The sequence below is a fragment of the Leucopleurus acutus genome, assembly GCF_964270905.1.
Source record: "Leucopleurus acutus genome assembly, chromosome: 13".
NCBI lineage: Eukaryota > Metazoa > Chordata > Mammalia > Artiodactyla > Delphinidae > Leucopleurus > Leucopleurus acutus.
The window spans coordinates 66747443-66753442 of record NC_139155.1 but is presented as its reverse complement, the minus strand read 5'-3'; the positions used below and the strand labels follow the sequence as shown (position 1 = coordinate 66753442).

Below are 6000 nucleotides of genomic sequence, written 5' to 3'. Positions count from 1 at the left end.
AATGGGTATGAGCAATCAAGCGCACATCTCAGTAGAAGGTTGCTGTGAGTCACGAGGAACACATATCTCAGTTAATGACATTAGTGTCTTTCTAGGTATGAAAATATGCAAGAAATTGGGCTCCTAAAATTTTCTCCTGAAAATATCTAACCATCTGAAGACCTGTTCTGCCAGTTTTCCCAGAACAGAGAGTGCCTCATTCCTGATCTTCGCCCCTGAACTCCTTTCATTGTGTGTTGAAGGTCAGAGACTACCGTGGCTAATGACTCAATCCTTGTAGAACCAGGTGTCAAGAGACCTTCTTTAGTTGGCATCTGAAACTTAAAGAAAAGTTGCAAAAATTATGTAAGGAACTTCCATATACCTTTCACCTAGATTCACCACTTGCTTACATTTTGCCTCATTTCCTTAAATCATGCTCTCAATTTTTATACACCTGAATTTTTTTCTGAATCATTTGAAATTAAGTTGGAGACATTGTGCCCTTTTACCCCTAAATACTTCAGTGAATATTTCCTAAGAACAAGGGTGTTCTCTTAACATAACCACAATAGAAATTTTAACATTGATACCCAACCCCTAAACCACGATCCATATCCAAATTTCATCCCTTCCAGGAGGCACATAATCTTTACTTGACCTATAACTGGTGATGTTAACTCTGATCATTTTGATTCACTTGTTCTGCGAGGTTACATCTCTGTGAAATTCCTATTTTCCCTTTGCAATCAATAAGTAATTTATGGGAGACCCTTTACTGTGTAACCATCCTGTTCCTCTAGCTTTACCGTCCATTACTGATTTTCTAACTCCGTCATATCTGCTAGTTGTCATTCTACTAAAAGGAAGAATTTCCCCTTCTCCCCCATTTATTAATCACTTCTTTATTTATATCAGTAAAGAGTCATTGGGTTATAATTTTATTCAGTTATATTCTGTTACTATCATTATGTATTTTGCTCAAATTGCCCAGATTTGGCCAGTGGGATCTCCTTCAAGTTAGCTCCTGTGTCCTATGACATATTCCCATCATTCTGATTCCCATCATCCTTACACTCTGTTCCAACAAAAATGTTCCAAGCACGTCTGGGGCTTTCCATGCCCGGACTTAGGCTTTTTAAAAAGCTGCTAAACGGTCCCTGTGTTTTTCCGCTTCCTGCCAGCAGGCGGAACCTTAGAGCCCAGTATCTGGGGCTGAAGCACAGCGGCGCGGACCAACCTTTTCCGGTTGTGGCCGGAAGTCCCCGGAGAGCGGCGGCTCTGAGTCAGCTGACCAGCGTACGCGTAGGAGGAATCTGAAGTCCGGCCGGCCGGACTGACCCACCTAAGGGGCTGGCTGGACGGCCGACGGACGGACAGGCTGGGGCGCCCTCGGCGGCGTTAGCTGAGCAGAGGCAGGTACATGAGGGGTTGGGGCGGCAGGTGGGGGCCGTCCAGGTTGAGGGACGCGGGCGGGGACCGGGTTCCGCCTTCAGCAGGCCCACGGGCTGCGACATCTGAGCCCAGCAGCACAGAGACAAGTCCAGCCCTGGCCCGGGCCATTCGCCCCAGAAGGGAGGTCAGGCTTGTATTGTGGTCTTTCGTCCAGTGATTACAGTTTGGGGAAACTGAGGCCCCAAGTAGGGAAAAGGCCCCCACAAGCTCTCCTTTCCAGGCAGAGACTCACTCTAACTCTGACTTCCAGTCGAGGCCGCCTCTCTCATGCGGAGGTGGTTTTAATGAGTTTGCCCCGAGTGGAGAGGCCGAGGCCCGGAAGCGCGCTGAATAGAGTTGGGCTTGGGAGTAAGAGGCCCGACTCTGAGACTTCGTCGCCGACAGCCAGTTGTGCTTCATGGGCCAAATCCTTTCCCTGTGTCGGGCCTCAGTTTCCTCATTTGTGAAACAAGGCAGTGTATCTCTAAATATGGTTCTCACAGCCTCTGCTTTGAAATACCCTACGGTGCATACTTCACAGTGCAGGACTCAAATAAGACTCATTTAGAATCTGGGTCGGAACCAGGGAAACTATATTTTGAACATGCCCCTCGGGGGTCCTCTGCATACCGATGTTTGAAGCCCACTGATCTTAAGTGTTTTCTTGCTGTGAATTCTAGATATGCATTCTTTGCTTTGAGGCAGCTGGAACTCTTTGGGGGGCGAGGGGGGTGGCTGGCGAGAATGTTTAGCCCAGAAAAGAGAGCAATGGAAGGGAAAATAAAACAATCTCATCAAAAACAGAAAAGATTGTTATGGTGAAGAGGGCTTCCACTTCATCTTTGCGGTTGAAAGAGGCAGAAACTAGGATCAATAGGTGGATTCTACAGGAAGACAAAATTTTGATTTAATAGAAGAACTTAATGCTGGCCACAGGTGACCAGCAATGGAATGGATTGCCTCCAGAGTTAGTGAACTCCCTGTCAAAGGAGTTATTAGATGGAGGTCCTTTTCAACTTGAAAGTGTCTAATTCTGAGTAGTTACTTTGAGTCTTTCTGGTGCTGTCTTCTTTTTCTGCCCTCTTTTCTTGACATCTCCATCCCCCCAGCCTACATCTCTAGAAGTGAGGCCAGTGGGTTTGAACTTTTGTCATCTCTTCCTTGTCCTGTGTACCATCCTTCTTTTCAAGGACTTTGGAATGGCCCATCTGATAAGGGCTCCTTAAATGTTTGTTGAATGAATAACTAAGCAGGGTCCCCACCCCATCAGTTTGTAGCTTACTTTCTTAGAATAACTTGGAAATGAATCTGAAGACTTTGATGAGGAGAAGCCAGTGAACTCTTTGGACTCACAGAGCTGAAGAGTATGGGTTGGAAGGAGGCTGTTCAAGCCAGCCTCCCCCAGCTCCAGGACATGAATCCCTCTTTAATCCTCTCTCCAGCAGTTTGTTGTTATAGATGTTGTGTCTACTGAGAGAGTTTTTGCAATCTGTTGGCTAATTTCATCAACATTTAAAACCAATCCTGTGATGGACTTGACTTGCCAGTTCATCCTCACATGTAATCTGCAGATAATGCTTCTAGCATATCTTTAGTTTTCTAATTAAACATCAGAGCTCCTTATTTTGTGATTTACAAAACTCCAAGCAGATCACTTTTTAGAAACCTGTTAGAATGCTTACATTGCCCTATAGAACAGAGGTTCCATATTGACCCAATCCTGCTGGAATGCCAAAAAAAGGTTGGGTTTGAGCCAAGACTTCCTGCCTGTGTTTATCTTCCTCCCTTTTTTGTTTGTGTTTCCTAGGTTGTAAAAAAAGTTGTGAAATGCTTATTCAGATATTATCCAGGCGTTGAGTAAAATGATTGTAATTTAATGGTGTCTTTAAAACTTCTCAATCTGAAATTTTCCTCTTAAAAAAGTACCTAAATCAGCATTTTAGGAAAATCGAACCAAGTAAATAAGGTTTTATTGGAACACAGCCACACCCTTTAATTTACGTACTGTTTTTGGCAACAGAGTTGCCCCAAAGACCATATGGTCTGCAAAGTCTAAGGTATTTAATGTACAGTGCTTTTCAGAAAAAAAATTGCCAACCCCCTGACCTGCTCCATGTACTTTCTTTTTTACTTTTTATTTTGAAATAATTTTAGACTTCCAGAAATAATACACAAACTTCCTGTATACTCTTTACCCAGCTTTCCCTAATGTTAACATTTACATAACCATAATAACATTGTCTAATAAATTTAACGTAAATACAGTACTACTAACTAAGCTATAGGCTTTATTTAAGTTTTGCCATTTGTCCCACTAATGTCCTTTTTCTGTTCCAGGATCCAGTCCAGTTTCCCGCATTGCATTTAGTATCAAGTCTCCTTAGTCTCTTAAATCTGAGACAGTTCCTCAGCCTTTTTTGTCTTTCATGACTAAACTTTTGAAGAGAACTGGCCAATCATTTTGTAGACTGTTGCTCAAATTTATTTTTTTGAGGTAGAATTCACATATCATAAAATTCACCATTTTAAAGTGTGAATGTTCACAAAGTTATGCAACCATCACCACTGTCTTAATTCCAGAACATTTTCATCTTCCGAAGAAGCCCTGTACATGTTAGCAGTTTCTCCCTAGTCTCCCCTCTTCCCATCCCCTGGCAACCACTAATCTGGAATCACATGTATGTGGCCTTTTATGTCTGGCTTCTTTCATTAAGTGTAATGTTTTTGGGGTTCATCCATGTCATAGCATGTGTCAGTACTTCAGTCCTTTTTATGGCTGAGTACTATTCCACTGTAGGGATATACTGTGTTTTGTTTATCCATTTGTCAGTTGATTGACATTTAAGTTGTTTCTGTCTTTTAGTTGTTATGACGTGCTGCTCTGAACATTCATGTACAAATTTTTGTTTGAACATATTTTCAGTTCTCTTAAATGTGTTTACGTAGGAGTGAACTTGCTGGGTCAATGGCAACTCTATTTTTAACTTTTTGCCTGCCGAACTGTTTTCCACAGCAGCTCACCATTTTACATTTTCTTTTAAAAAAAATTTATTTATTTTTGGCTGTGTTGGGTCTTTGTTGCAGAGCACTGGTTCTAGGTACGCGGGCTTCAGTAGTTGTGGCACACAGGCTTAATTGCTCCACGGCATGTGGGATCTTCCTGGACCAGGGATTGAACCCATGTCCCCTGCATTGGCAGGCGGATTCTTAACCACTGTGCTACCAGGGAAGTCCACCATTTTACATTTTCATTAGCAATAAATGAGGATTCCATTTTCTCCACACCCTCTTCAACATTTGTTATTGTCCTTTATTATTATTATTATTTTCCACCGTAGTGGGTGTGAAGTGGCATCTCATTGTAGTTTTATTTGCATTTCCCTAAGGCTAGATGGTGTTGAACAGCTTTTCACGTGCACGTTGGTCATTTCTTCTTTGGAGAAAATGTCTATTCAAATCCTTTGCCCTTTTGTAATTGAGTTACTTGTCATCATGTATAATTTTACATGTAAATATTCAGAGTTTGCAGATCCCCTGAAGCCCCTTGAAGTAATTCATTGAGAGCTGAACTGCAAAATCTGAGGCAGTGCCAGTAACTCCGTGACCTGATGGCAGTTGGATTTGGACATGTTGAAGTGCAGAGTGAGTTGTACGTCTGACCACTCAGAGGTTGGTTCAGCCCCAACCACTGCTGACCATGCAGAGCTGGGGCGGCCATGTCAAGTGAAAGGGGTAGTACAGCATCATCCCGGATGTGATAAGACCACTAGGAGATCCTGTAATTTGGGAGCTACTCTTGTGTTTGGTCACAGGCAGGGAGTCGAGGAGTCAGTGGTAGTTGGAAATGCTCAGGACTGGTGATGGCCTTGGGCAGCTGCCTGAGGTGGCAAAGCTACCAGTGCACCCACGCTTCTCTTGACCCCAGAGCATTTGGCTCTAACTAGACTATCTTGAAGACACACATAGTCAGACACACACACCCCAGTAATTCTAATTGTGAAAGTTATATGTGCTCATATTAGACATTTTGGAAAATACAGGAACTGCCCTAGAATTTTCTGCAGCAGCTGAATCATTTTACATTCCCACCAAAAGTGCACAAGGGTTCTGATTTTTCCACCTCCTCACCAACACTTGTTTTCTGTTTGTTTGTTTTTTAAATAGTAGCCATCCTAATGGGTATGAGATGGTATCTCATAGTTTTGATTTGCATTTCCCTAATAATTAGTGATGTTGAGCATCTTTTCATGTTGTTGGCCATTCGTATATGTTCTTTGGGGAAATGTCTATTCAAGTCCTTTGCCCGTTTTTGAATTGGATTGTTCATTTTTTTGTTGTTGAGTTTTTGTTGTTGAGTTCTCTATGTATTCAGGATATTGATCCCTCTGATATATGATTGGCAGATATTTTCTCCCATTCTGTGAGTTGCCTTCTTACTCTGTTCATAGTGTCTTTTTTTTTTGGCTGCGAGGCTTGCAGGATCTCAGTTCCCCAATCAGGGATTGAACCCGGGTCACAGCAGTGAAAGTGCCAAATCCTAACCGCTAGACCACCAGGGAACTCCGCTGGTCTATCTTATAAATGCTC

The 6000-nt window shown here is 42.7% G+C and overlaps 1 protein-coding gene across 2 annotated transcripts in view; it reads left to right on the top strand.

Annotated features, from left to right (window-relative positions):
* The first annotated feature begins 1292 nt into the window (after window positions 1-1292).
* The window catches only part of RNF185 (ring finger protein 185), a 28289-nt gene continuing 23581 nt past the window's right edge, over window positions 1293-6000 (top strand). For both annotated transcript variants that reach the window (XM_082853778.1, XM_082853777.1), the window contains exon 1: window positions 1293-1398. The gene's annotated coding sequence lies outside the window, so the exon portion shown is untranslated. The remainder of the gene's footprint in view (window positions 1399-6000) is intronic.